At 38.1% G+C, this 12,941-nt stretch overlaps 1 non-coding gene across 1 annotated transcript; it reads left to right on the top strand.

Moving 5' to 3' along the window:
- The first annotated feature begins 5,916 nt into the window (after positions 1-5,916).
- Positions 5,917-6,026, top strand: LOC121983565. The gene has a single exon (XR_006112602.1). It is a non-coding gene; the product is annotated as a small nucleolar RNA R71 (small nucleolar RNA).
- Positions 6,027-12,941: the final 6,915 nt, after the last annotated feature.

Here is a 12,941-nt window from a genome sequence, read left to right as displayed (position 1 = left end):
AAAATTAAAACTTCCTTTTAATGAAGCCTTGGTCGGCCACCCTTATGTGCCCCAAACAAGAAAAGTTTTAAAACAAAAATTAAAACTTCCTTATTTGTTTCTAGAAATTTTTAAAATAAAAATTTCTCTATTAATCTCTTCATGGTTGGTTATAAAAGGAAAATTAAAATATCTTTTAAAACATGTGGATGGTTACAAAAAAAGAAAGTTTTATCTAAAAATTGAAATCTTCCTTTTAACTACAAATAAGGAAAGATATCAAATATCTCTTTTAATATTTTGTAGAAACCTATAAAAGGAAAGATTTTAAAATTTTGAACTCTCTTTTAAAACCATGGCTTCCACATAAGGAAAGATTTAAAATTTAAAATTCCTTTAAATCTTAATGTGGCTAGCCACCTAGCTTGGGCTCCAAGCTTAGGCCGGTCACAACTTGGCTTCCATCTTGGCTTGGTTTGGCCAGCCCTAGCTTGTGCTCCAAGCTAGGCTTGGCCGACCACTTCAAGATGGGTAAGAAGTGTAGGTGCAGCGGAGGCCGGCAAGAGAGGGGGGGGGGGGGGGGAATTGCCTGCACAAATTAAAACTACCCTCCTCGGATCTTTCAACTCGAAAGTGCAATAGTAATAATAATAAAATAACTAAAACAATAAAACAAAACAGAAAGACAGAGAAGACCGGGAGTTAACCTGGTTACAACCAAGAAGGTTGTTAATCCAGGGCGATGAAAAGCACGCACAAGAAAAATCTCCTTCTCTGAAGGCGGAGAAGCCTTTTACACTCTAACAACTCAGAACTATTGTTAGGAATTGATTATAGAGTTGATGGAATATTGATGTCTAATTTCTAGTTCCAGAGGCCTTTATATATCCTCTGGAAATTCTATCTCGGATGACCGAGGTGCCTCAATAGAGGTCCAAGGTGCCTCCATTTAGAGAGTGAATAAAATTTTATCCGAAAGCTCAATGTTCACTTCTGCCAGGTCCGAGGAGCCTCCAACAGGCATTGAAGGCGCCTTCAAGCTAGAGGCGCCTCCAAGCCTAATGGAGGCACCTCCAAGTTGGCTGGCAGTTTTTTCCAGCTTGCTTGCTTCTTTGCTTCGTCTTCCAAAGTCCATCTTTTGGGTGATTCCGGCCAACCGAAATAGGGCTCACCCGAACCTAATTTTCGACCTTCTCCTCGAGCAGTCTTCCTCCCGGCTTAACGTACCTCGAACGCTGTGCACGTTCTTCTCGCCCACCGGGGTACTCTTTCGCAGCTATCTCGTCCTTCAGACTCACCGAGCCTGTTGGCTCCCTTTCCGCAGCTATCTCGTCCTTCTCACTAGCTGCGTCTTCCGCTCGACTTCCTGCACTCCTAAGCTCCTACACACTCAGACACAGGGGTCAAACACAAATAGGACCTAATCAACTTGGTTGATCACATCAAAACACTCGCGGGGTCCAACAATCTCCCCCTTTTTGATGTGCATCAACTCAAGTTCAAGTTAGGGTAAAAAAAATAGACAAATAGTAATTTTAAAGAGAATTACTAAACTAACATTTTAAGCATAAATTTGCAATAAGTAAAATTGCAACTAAATAAAAGTTTAAGAAAAAAAATTTAAAAAAAATTATCTCCTCCCCCTAGACTTGTACTAATCTCTCCCCCTTTGATCACAGTAAAACGGGGTAAGAGTATGATATTTAAAAAATATTTAACAGATTTTTTAAGTTAGAAAAATTTTAAGTAAGATGAATTTTTCAAAATTTTCTAAACAGAATGGAATTTTTCAAAATGATTTCTAAGTCAAAATTAATTTTTAGAATTTTTCCAAAAAAATTCTAAGTCAATTGAATTTTTAGAAATTTTCAAAATAATTTTTAAGTCAAAATTAATTTTTAGAATTTTACAAAAATGTTTGAAAAAACTTTCAAAACATTATTTAATTCTAATTTTAATGCTTTTATCAGAAAGTTAAGTAAGCATTTTTATTTCGATATTTCAGCTTCTAGGTCGCGGCGAGGCACTAGGCCTTCTTGGTTATTGGAGCAGCAATCACTTCCTTAGACAAAGTTTTCATAAAGAAACTCAATGTTTAATTTTCTCTCTGTAAGCTTTTAACTAAAAGAGAAATTTAGACTAGCAAAGATTTTGGAACCCAATAAAGGTTCCTTTCTACAGGGTTGGTCAAAAACTTAGGAGGTACATACTTCTTGGGCACTCTTCTAAGTTGACCCTGATGGTTTCTAATGTATCAATTCAATTTTCCATAAATTCTAATTTTTTATTTTGGAAACTTATTTAAACATGCATTATTTTTTAATTTTTCAACTTTAATTTTTAATTTTTAATTTTTTTGATTTTAGATTATCGTACATCTCAAGTGGACATGCTTTTGCTAATTTTATTTTCAATTTAATATTTTCTTTTTCTAATTTAAACAAATCTTTAGAAAGAGATTTGATAAATTTAAACGACAGAGTAGGGGTTAGAGCACGTACCTTACTTACCTGATTTAGTGATGCTCCCCCTTCATTGCAGCTTTCCTCTTTTGATGTTCCTCCCCCTTCATCTATGCTTATCTCTGAGCTTGACTCTTCTTCCAGCTGATGGCTTGCCACTAGTGCTAACCCCGAGAATTCTTCGAGGTCTGATTCGGAGGATAAGTCTGACCATGTCGCTTTCAGGTTCTTGTATTTGGAGGATTCTGACTTCTTGGACTTTACCTTTTCTTTCTCTTTCTGTTTGCTCTTCAATTTCGGGCAGTCATCCTTGATGTGTCCTTCTTCATTGCAATTGTAGCAACGGACTGTCCTTGTCTTTTGATGACGTTTACTTGACTGCGATCTAAATTTGTTAGATTTAAAAAACTTATTAAAACATCTTACCATTAATGTAGCTTCGTTTTCGTCAATCGATGCGTCAGAGTTAGAAGCATTTGTTTTTGCCTTTAAGGCAATGTTCTGACTAGTCTTCTCTACTCCATTGGGCTCTGCAACTCGAGATTCGTGAATTTCAAAAGTAGAAAGCAGATTTTCTAAAGTAATTACCTCGAAGTCCTTAGAGATGTAATATGCATCTACTAAGGACGGCCATTCTGGAGTTCGGGGGAAGGCGTTGAGCGCGTATCGGATCGAGTCCCGGTTCGTTACTTCTTTTCCAAGATTAGTTAGTTGCATGATCAGCTCTTTGATCCTTGCTTAGAGTTGCGCTACCCTCAAGCCTTGGTCCATCCAGAGGTTCGTAAGTTGAGTCCGGAGGATGTCGCGCCTCGCTAGCTTTGCTTCCGAGGTACCTTCGTGAAGCTCCAGGAATTTTTCCCAGAGGTCTTTCACGGAGTCGTAGCTTCCGATTTGACTTACCTCTTGTGGTGGCAGCACGCTAAGCAGATGGAATTCTGCCTTTCCGTTGGCGATAAAATCGGCTTGCTCCTTCTTGCTCCACGTGTTTTCTTCTTTATCTTTTGGAACTGCATAGCCATATTTCATAATTAAGCAAATGTCAAATTCCGTCTTGAAAAATACCTCCATCCAGCGTTTCCACATCGCGAAGTCTTTGTCAAACTTCGGGGGATGAATATTCGCTCCGGCCATCGACTTGATCGTTGTGCTTCAGTCAGTGATTAGTCCTTCTGAGGCAGTCTGGCTCTGATACCAATTGTAGGTGCAGCGGAGGCCGGCAAGAGGGGGGTGAATTGCCTGCACAAATTAAAACTACCCTCCTCGGATCTTTCAACTCGAAAGTGCAATAGTAATAATAATAAAATAACTAAAACAATAAAACAAAATAGAAGGACAGAGAAGACTGGGAATTAACCTGGTTACAACCAAGAAGGTTGTTAATCCAGGGCGATGAAAAGCACGCACCAGAAAAATCTCCTTCTCTGAAGGCGGAGAAGCCTTTTATACTCTAACAGCTCAGAACTATTGCTAGGAATTGATTACAGAGTTGATGGAACAATTGATGTCTAATTCCTAGTTCCAGGGGCCTTTATATAGTCTCTGGAAACTCTATCTCGGATGTCCGAGGTGCCTCAATAGAGGTCCAAGGCGCCACCATCGAGAGAGTGGATAAAACTTTATCCGAAAGCTCAACGTTCACTTCTGCCAGGTCCGAGGCGCCTCCAACAAGCATTGAAGGCGCCTTCAAGCTGGAGGCGCCTCCAAGCCTGATGGAGGCACCTCCAAGCTGGCTGGCATCTTTTTCCAGCTTGCTTGCTTCTTTGCTTCATCTTCCGAAGTCCCGATCTTTTGGGTGATTCCGGCCAACCAAAATAGCGCTCACCCGAACCCAATTTTCGGCCTTCTCCTCGAGAAGTCTTCCTCTCGGCTTAACATCCCTCGAACGCCGTGCACGTTCTTCTCGCCCACCGGTGTACTCTTCCGCTGCTCTCTCGTCCTTCGGATGCACGGAGCCCGTCGGCTCCCTTCCCGTGTCGTCCTTCTCGCTAGCTGCGTCTTCCGCTCGACTTCCTGCGCTCCTAAGCTCCTGCACACTCAGACACAGGGGTCAAACACAAAGCAGGACCTAATCAACTTGGTTGATCACATCAAAACACCCACGGGGTCCAACAAGAAGTTGGGCTTTTGGTGGATATAAGACTTTATAAATAAGAGGCTACAATAGGGACCTAGAGGAGGAATTGATTTTGGTCTCCCAATAAACTTGAGCTTCCCGTGTTCCCCCTGAACACTCAACTCGAGTTCATCAATAATAACTCATACCACTAAAGAGTAATTATTGCACTACCGCACCAATCCCATATTACAATATGGGCTCCTTCTTTTTATGAGTACGTTAGTCTCCCTGTGTTTAAGATATTGAATGCCCACTAATTAAATGAGTTACTGAAAACTCACTTAATTAATATCTAGATTCAAGAGTAGTACCACTCAACCTTATTGTCATGTCGGACTATGTCTACTTGCAGAGATTACATGACAATCCTTATGAGCTCCTCAAGTGGACATCATCAACCTAGATTACTAGGACATAGTTTCATTCTATAATCAACAACACACCATATAAATAATATCATTTCCCAACTTATCGGGCCTATTGATTTAACGAACTAAATCACACTCTTTGATAAATTAAAGATATAAATATTAAGTATACGTGCTTGTTATTATATTATGATTAAGAGTACGTACTTCCATAATAACAGAGGTTTTGTTCTTTTATATATAGTCAGTATAAAAAGAAACTACCTCATATGGTCCTCCTCAATACACTCATAGTGTACTAGTGTAATTTATTAGTCAAGATAAACTAATACCTAATTACACTACAACCACTCCAATGGTTTGCCCCATTCCATCTTGGTTGTGAGCAACTATTTATAATTTATAAGGAATTGATAACATGAACTTCTGTGTGTCTCCTCACACCATGTTATCTACAATATAAATTAAACGGGCAACTACACTTAGCATAAATATAGATATTTGACTAATATGATTCTTATTTCAAAATAAATGTTTACAAAAAGCTAGACTTTTAGTATACACTCTCACAATTATAACTTACTATTATATCACATTGCTCAAGTTGATCTATTTGCACAGAGATGGGCCCCAAAGGGCAAGTTTCTTGAGCATGGATTGTGTTTCCACAAGTGTCACATACATATACAATTGCATTGGTCGTAGTAGTTCCCATATTCTTAAACTTTTTAGTCAAAGCATCCAACTTTACGGACATAAGAGTAATTGCATCCACGTCAAATTTTCCTGATGCCTTGATAGGATTTCGAAAGTAGGAGCCTCCACATCTTTCAGATGTCCATTGGTGATGGTTTTGAGCTACACTTTCTATAATATCTTCAGCCTCATCTAGACTTTTGTTCATTAATACCTCTCCAACTACAAAGTGAGGGATACCTTTGTATGATAGTTGATGTCATTATAAAGAGTGTGTAGAACTAATCACTTCTTAAGTCCATGATGTGGGCATTGCCTAAGCATATTTTTGAATATATCTCACACTTCAAATAATGATTCTGCATCTAACTGTCTGAAACTTGCTATAAGATTCCTCATATGATTAGTTTTACTAGGAGGATAGAACTTATCAAGGAATTGTGACTCACATGGCTCCCAAGATGTGATGCTATTAGCTGGTAAGAAATTAAGCCACTGCTTGACTCTATCTCTTTTGGAAAATCCAAATAACAATAATCTTACTGCTTCCGCTAGAACTCCATTCATTTTTATTGTACTATAAATTTCATAAAAGACTTCCAAGTGTTGGTTTAGGTCCTCATGTGGTCCACCTCCAAATTGATTTTGCTGAACCATTGTGATCACCGCAAGCTTAATCTCAAAATTATTGGTTTCAGTAGGTGGTTTGGTAATGTTAGACTGAAGCTCACGTGCATAAGGTACTGCGTAATCTTTGAGAGGCTTGTTTACCATTTCAGAAAATTCTTGTTCCTCTTGATGTCTTTGCAGCTTTCTTCTTCTTTGGTATGTTCTGTCTATTTCTTGATCAAGTGGTAGTAAATTCCCTGCAATATTAGATTTTCGCATGCAAGAACAAGATTATAAGTATTCCAAACGCAAGTGTTAAAATGTAGAAAGAAACAAAATTTTTAAATTTTGTTGAAATAAGAAAAAGGTGCTGGAAATTCAAATTGTAAAATTTAAATTGCAATAGGAAAACTGAAGAAATAAAAGTAAACAAATGCAAGATGTATCTACAAAAACAAATAGAATTGCATAAATATTTACAATATGAGAAAGAAAATAAGTTTAGACTAACTTAAATGATTATCTACTAAAGTTATAAGTGTAATCCTCGACAATGACGTCAAAAACTTGTTACAAAATTGTAAGTGCATGGCTACGTCGTCAGTAATATAAAAGATTATTGAACCCACAAGGATTAGTTATAAGCACTAGTGATCTCTCACAGAGAATTAGCTAAACTACTGATAGTTGAAAGTTACATGCTAAGTAAAGAAAAATAGATTGAGAAGAGGAAGAGAGAGGAAGAAACTTGATTTGGGAAAATATTCTAGGGGTTCGATTTTATTGTGATGTTTATCCATGTATAATAGTCCACCAATTGTCTATCTTCAATTAACATGCACTTGTAGGAAGTTAGATTCATTACCGTCTCTCTCCTGCAGTGGTCAAACCAGTGTGCTATTTGAATTTATAACCCATGTTATTAAATAGAAATGATCCCTATTAAGTCTGATAATGGGTCACCCCTATCATTAGGGTCCCTCGGTTATAAATCACAAGAACGCACATATACTTAATAACCATAGGAATAGGGATAACAATTACGTCTAATTCTCTACTTCCTTGTGGGGAACTACTTCTCCTTTCAAAGTGATGACCTAGACGTCCAGAAACAGGTTATCCCTGTCACTAGGGTCCCTCCTCATACAATCTAGGACATTCCCCGTACGGAATCAACAATTCTACACAATCATTCAATTAAACATAAGAATCAAACTGAAACACAATACATGCATATAAGATCAAATAGATACAAGGCATGATAATTTCATCTAGATAGGAAATTGGCATATCCATGAGTTCTTAATTAATCCACATCACAAATACTCCCTTAATCCTAGAATAATAGATCTACTCTATGGCAAGAAGAAAAAGATCCAAAAACATAAGAATTGTAAACATCAAAACCTAACTAGAGGAAGAAGGGAGAAGAAGCTTATCCAATCACATCGAGTGATCTTCAGATCCAATCCTTCTCTCCTGGAATAAACGAGATGATGGAAATGACTTTGGATCAGCAAACAGAGATCGAGAAAAGTGTAGATTGGCACCAAGATGGATCTGCCAAAGGAAGAACCTTCATTTCCTTAAAAAGGGGAAGAGATCCCCTTATATAGTGTTAGGCGCGGGCCTGGCACGACCCATGCCACGGCCATGTGGCATCCACACGGCCACCTTGTTCTTAGCCTCGGGTCAGGTGGCACGTCCATGTGGATTTACACGGTCGTGTCTGTTGGTTAAACCTAGGAAAACGTACCGATTCCACTGTACAAAAATTTTTGTACAAGTGTCGAACCTTTCCTTAAATAACCTATTGTGTTCTTTAGAAGTTAAATAAGGAATCGCAAACGGAACTTAACATCATTGATTCCAAATTTAACTTATTTGTTCTTAATGGTTTAGATTTGAATCGCAAGCGGAACTTAACACTATTGATTCAAATCTACCTAGGTTATTAATTCCATAAATATTAATTTCCAAAATTAGCTTCCAGGACTGCATGGCGAGGCACATGGCCTTCTTGGATATGGGAGCAACCACCACCGCCTAGGCAAAGCCTTTTAAGGAAAGCTAATATTTATTTCCTTAAATAACTCTAGGTTAACCAAAAGGAACAATCGAATCACAAATTTGAAAAAGAAGAAAACACAAAATCGAAAAATAAATTCGATAAACTAGATCTAATTGCCTCATGTATTTAGAATTCATACAAAGAAAAATAACTAGTATGATGCGGAAGAAAAATACTAGTTATACCTTCTCTTTGTAAGCTAATGACCTCGAAATCTTCTGCCATATTCCTTGCCTCGCCTTGGACGTCGTGTGGGAGACGATCCTCCAAGATGAACACCACCCAAAAGCTTCCTCCTTCTTCTAAAATCCGGCCACCACCACCACTAAGGAGAAGAGAGCAAAGGGAGAGGAAGAAGGGAGAGGGCCGGCCACACCAAGAGATCACCCAAGCAAAAGAATAAGAGTTGTTTCTCATGAAGCCCCCTCACCCCTTCTTTTATATTACTTGCCCAAGGCAAATAAGGAAAAACCTTTTACAAAAAATAAAATCATCCAAGAGTTTTTCCTTTTCCCTTTTTATTTTTCCTTTTCTTTTCTCTTGATTGAATCAATCACCAATCAATGGTTATGATCAATCATATTTGGTTTAGGATTGAATTTGGTTTAATCCTATTGGCCGGCCGTTGCTTGGGCACCAAGCAAGGTGGCCGGCCACAATTGAAAAGAAAGGAAAAATAATTTTTTAAAAATTTTACAAGAAGAAATCCTCTTATAAAATTTACAAGCTCTCTTTCCTAAAGTATGAGTTAAAAAAGGAAAATTTCTAAAAATTAAAACCATATTTTAAAATTTAAAAACTCTCTTATAAAATTCCCTTTTTTAACATGGTGATAGAAAATTTAAAGTTTAAAACTTCTTTTCCTTTTTTTCTTAAACCATAAGGATGGTTAAAAAAGGAAAGTTTTAAAATCTTTTAAACTCTCTATTTAAACATGTTTCCTAATTCAAATAAGGAAAGTTTTAAAAATTAAAATCTCTCTTTTAAAACTTATAGTTTTCTACAAAGAGAAGATTTTTAAAAATTCAAAACAACCCTTCCTTTTTGAATTATTATGGCCGGCCCCTACAAGCTAGGTCACCAAGCTATAGGGCCGGCCCCTTCAAGAGGATGTGGTCGGCCATTGCTTGGTCACCAAGCAATGGTCCGGCCCCCTTCTTGGACACCAAGAAGAGTCTTACATTTGGATGGACTTGAGGCTATAATGAGGCTACAACAGGGACCTAGAGGAGAAATTAGTTTTGGCCTTCCGATGAGCTTGAGTATCCCGTGTTCGCCCCGAACACACAACTCAAGTTCATCGATAATAACTCATTCCACTAGAGAGTTATTACCGCACTACCGCACCAATCCTAAATTACATTATGGGCTCCTTCTTATCATGAGTGTGTTAGTCTCCCTGTGTTTAAGATTATGAATGTCCACTAATTAAGTAAGTTACTGACAACTCACTTAATTAATATCTAACTCCAAGAGTAGTACCACTCAACTTTATCGTCATGTTGGATTAGGTCCACCTGCAGGGTTTAACATGGCAATCCTTATGAGCTCCTCTTGGGGACATTCTCAACCTAGATAACTAGGACACAGATTCCTTCTATAATCAACAACACACACTATAAGTAATATCATCTCCCAACTTATCGGGCATATTGATTTATCGAGCTAAACCTCACCCTTTGATAAATCAAAGAAATAAATATTAAATATATGTGCTTGTTATTATATTAGGATTAAGAGCACACACTTCCATAATAACTAAGGTTTAGTTCTTTTACTAAGTCAGTACAAAAAAACATACCTAAATGATCCTACTCAATACACTTAAAGTGTATTAGTGTAATTTATTAGTCAAGATAAACTAATACTTAATTACACTACGACTATACTGATAGTTTGTTCCTTTCTATCTTAGTCGCGAGCAACTGTTTATAATTTATAGAGAACCGACAACATGATCTTCTGAGTGTGACACTACACTCCATGTTGTCTACTATATAAATTAATTGAACAATTACATTTAATAAATAAATGCAGATATTGACCAATGTGATTCTTTTACTTTAACAAATAAATGTTTACAAAAGCTAGGCTTTTAGTATACACTCTAACAATCTCCCACTTATACTAAAAGTCTAAGCTGCCATATCTGTTGCCTTACATCTGATTCCCATCCCCTCCACATGCCGATCAAAAGCTTTCGCCGGAAGGGCCTTTGTGAAAGGATCTGCTAGGTTATCTTCTGATGCAATCTTGGCGACGACAACTTCTCCTCGCTTGACGATGTCTCATATCAGGTGGTACTTGCACTCTATATGTTTACTTGCTTTATGGGCTCGTGGTTCTTTCGAGTTTGCAACTGCACCGCTATTATCGCAATAAATTGTGATGATCTTGGGTCAACCAGGAATCACATCTAAGTCTATTAGAAAATTCCTGAGCCATACAACTTCTTTTGCTGCCTCAGAGACTGCAATATACTCAACTTCCATGGTTGAGTCCGAGACGCATTTCTGCTTAACACACCTCCATGCAATCGCTCCACCTCCTAGAGTAAACACATAGCCTGATGTTGACTTACTATTGTCCCTATCTGATTGGAAGTCCGAATCCGTGTAACCCACAGGGAGCAACTCGTCTGCTTGGTAAACTAGCATATAATCTCTAGTCCTTCTCAGATACTTCAATATATGCTTTACCGCAGTCTAATGTCCTTGTCTAGGGTTACTCTGATATCTGCTGACCATGCCCACGACAAAACAGATATCAGGTCTCGTACACAGCATTGCATACATAAGACTTCCTACAGCTGAAGCATAAGGAACTGTCTTCATGTCCTCAATCTCCTTTGATGTCTTCGGAGACATCTCTTTAGATAAGGCTACTCCATGCCTAAAAGGTAAGAAACCTTTCTTGGAGTTCTGCATGCTAAAACGAGCAAGGACTGTATCTATATATGAAGCTTGGGATAGACACAACATTCTTTTCTTGCGATCCCTTATAACTTTGATCCCAAGAATGTGTGCACATTCTCCTAAGTCCTTCATATCAAATTGTTTGGATAACCATACCCTTACGTCTGATAATACCTTGACATTGTTGTCAATTAACAAAATATCATCTACGTATAGTACAAGAAATACCACCACGTTTCCGTTACACTTCTTGTATACACAAGATTCATCCGGACACTGAATAAATCCATATGACTTGATTACTTCGTTAAACCGGATGTTCCAAGATCTTGAAGCTTGCTTTAATCCATAAATGGACCGATTGAGCTTACACACTAGATGCTCTTTGCCCTTTTCAATGAATCCTTCTGGTTGCTTCAAATGGATGTTTTCTTCAAGACTTCCGTTAAGGAAAGCTGTCTTGACATCCATTTGCCAAATCTCATAATCCATATGAGCAGCAATGGATAAGAGTATCCGGATAGACTTAAGCATGGCTACCGGCGAAAAAGTCTCCTCATATTCGATTCCCTCTTTCTGAGTATACCCTTTCGCAACAAGCCTTGCTTTGAAGGTTTCTACCTTCCCATCTGTCCCTCTTTTCCTTTTGTAGATCCACTTGCATCCAATGACTTTTACACCATCAGGTGATTCTACAAGCTCCCAGACCTTATTAGAGTACATAGACTCTATTTCAGAATTCATTGTCTTTTGCCAAGATACTGCATCTATATCTTTGAGTGCTTCATCATATGTCCAAGGATCAGGTTCATGTTTACCCGGGATTAAGTCTGAAGACTCTCCCAAAAACATGAATCTCTTAGGTTGCCTTACAACCCTCCCACTACGACGAGGCACCGTCTGTGGTTGTGTATCATGTGCAACACGTGTTGTAGTCTCTTATGGTACTTCATCTTGTACTATTGGTACTGAAGTAGACGTGTCCTCTCTAATTTCTTCTAGAACTATTTCACTCATGGGCTTATGGTTTATTACATAATCTTCTTCTAAAAAACGAGCGTTGGTGCTAACAATGATATTCTGATTTTTAGGATTATAAAACAAACCACCTTTCGTTCCCTTAGGATATCCAATAAACAGACAAACTTCTGTACGTGATTCCAACTTGTCAGTATCTCCCTTCAGCACATGTGCTGGACTACCCCAAATCCGGATATGATTCAGACTAGGCTTACACTCATTCCATAATTCCATGGGAGTAGAAGGAACTGTTTTAGAAGGTACCATATTCAGAATGTACACTGTTGTTTCTAAAGCATATCCCCAAAACGAATTCGGTAATTCTGAATAACTCATCATTGATCTAACCATTTCCATAAGAGTGTTATTCCTTCGTTCTGCCATACCATTCTGCTGGGGTGTACCAGGTGCAGACAATTGGGATTGAATCCCGACTTCTGATAAGTAATTCCTAAACTCTCCAAAGAGGTATTCACCACCACAGTCAGACCGTAGTATCTTAATACTTTTACCAAGACATTTCTCCACATCAGCCCTATATTCTTTGAACTTGTCAAAGCATTCAGACTTACGACGCATCAGGTAAATGTATCTGTATCTTGAATAATCGTCTATAAAGGAGACGAAGTATTCATAACCTCCTCTTGCCTGGATAGACATAGGACCACATAAATCAGAATGAACCAGTTCTAACGCATCTTTGGC

This window comes from Zingiber officinale, chromosome 5A (genome assembly GCF_018446385.1).
Source record: "Zingiber officinale cultivar Zhangliang chromosome 5A, Zo_v1.1, whole genome shotgun sequence".
Classification (NCBI taxonomy): domain Eukaryota; kingdom Viridiplantae; phylum Streptophyta; class Magnoliopsida; order Zingiberales; family Zingiberaceae; genus Zingiber; species Zingiber officinale.
This window is presented reverse-complemented; position numbering and strand designations above follow the sequence as displayed.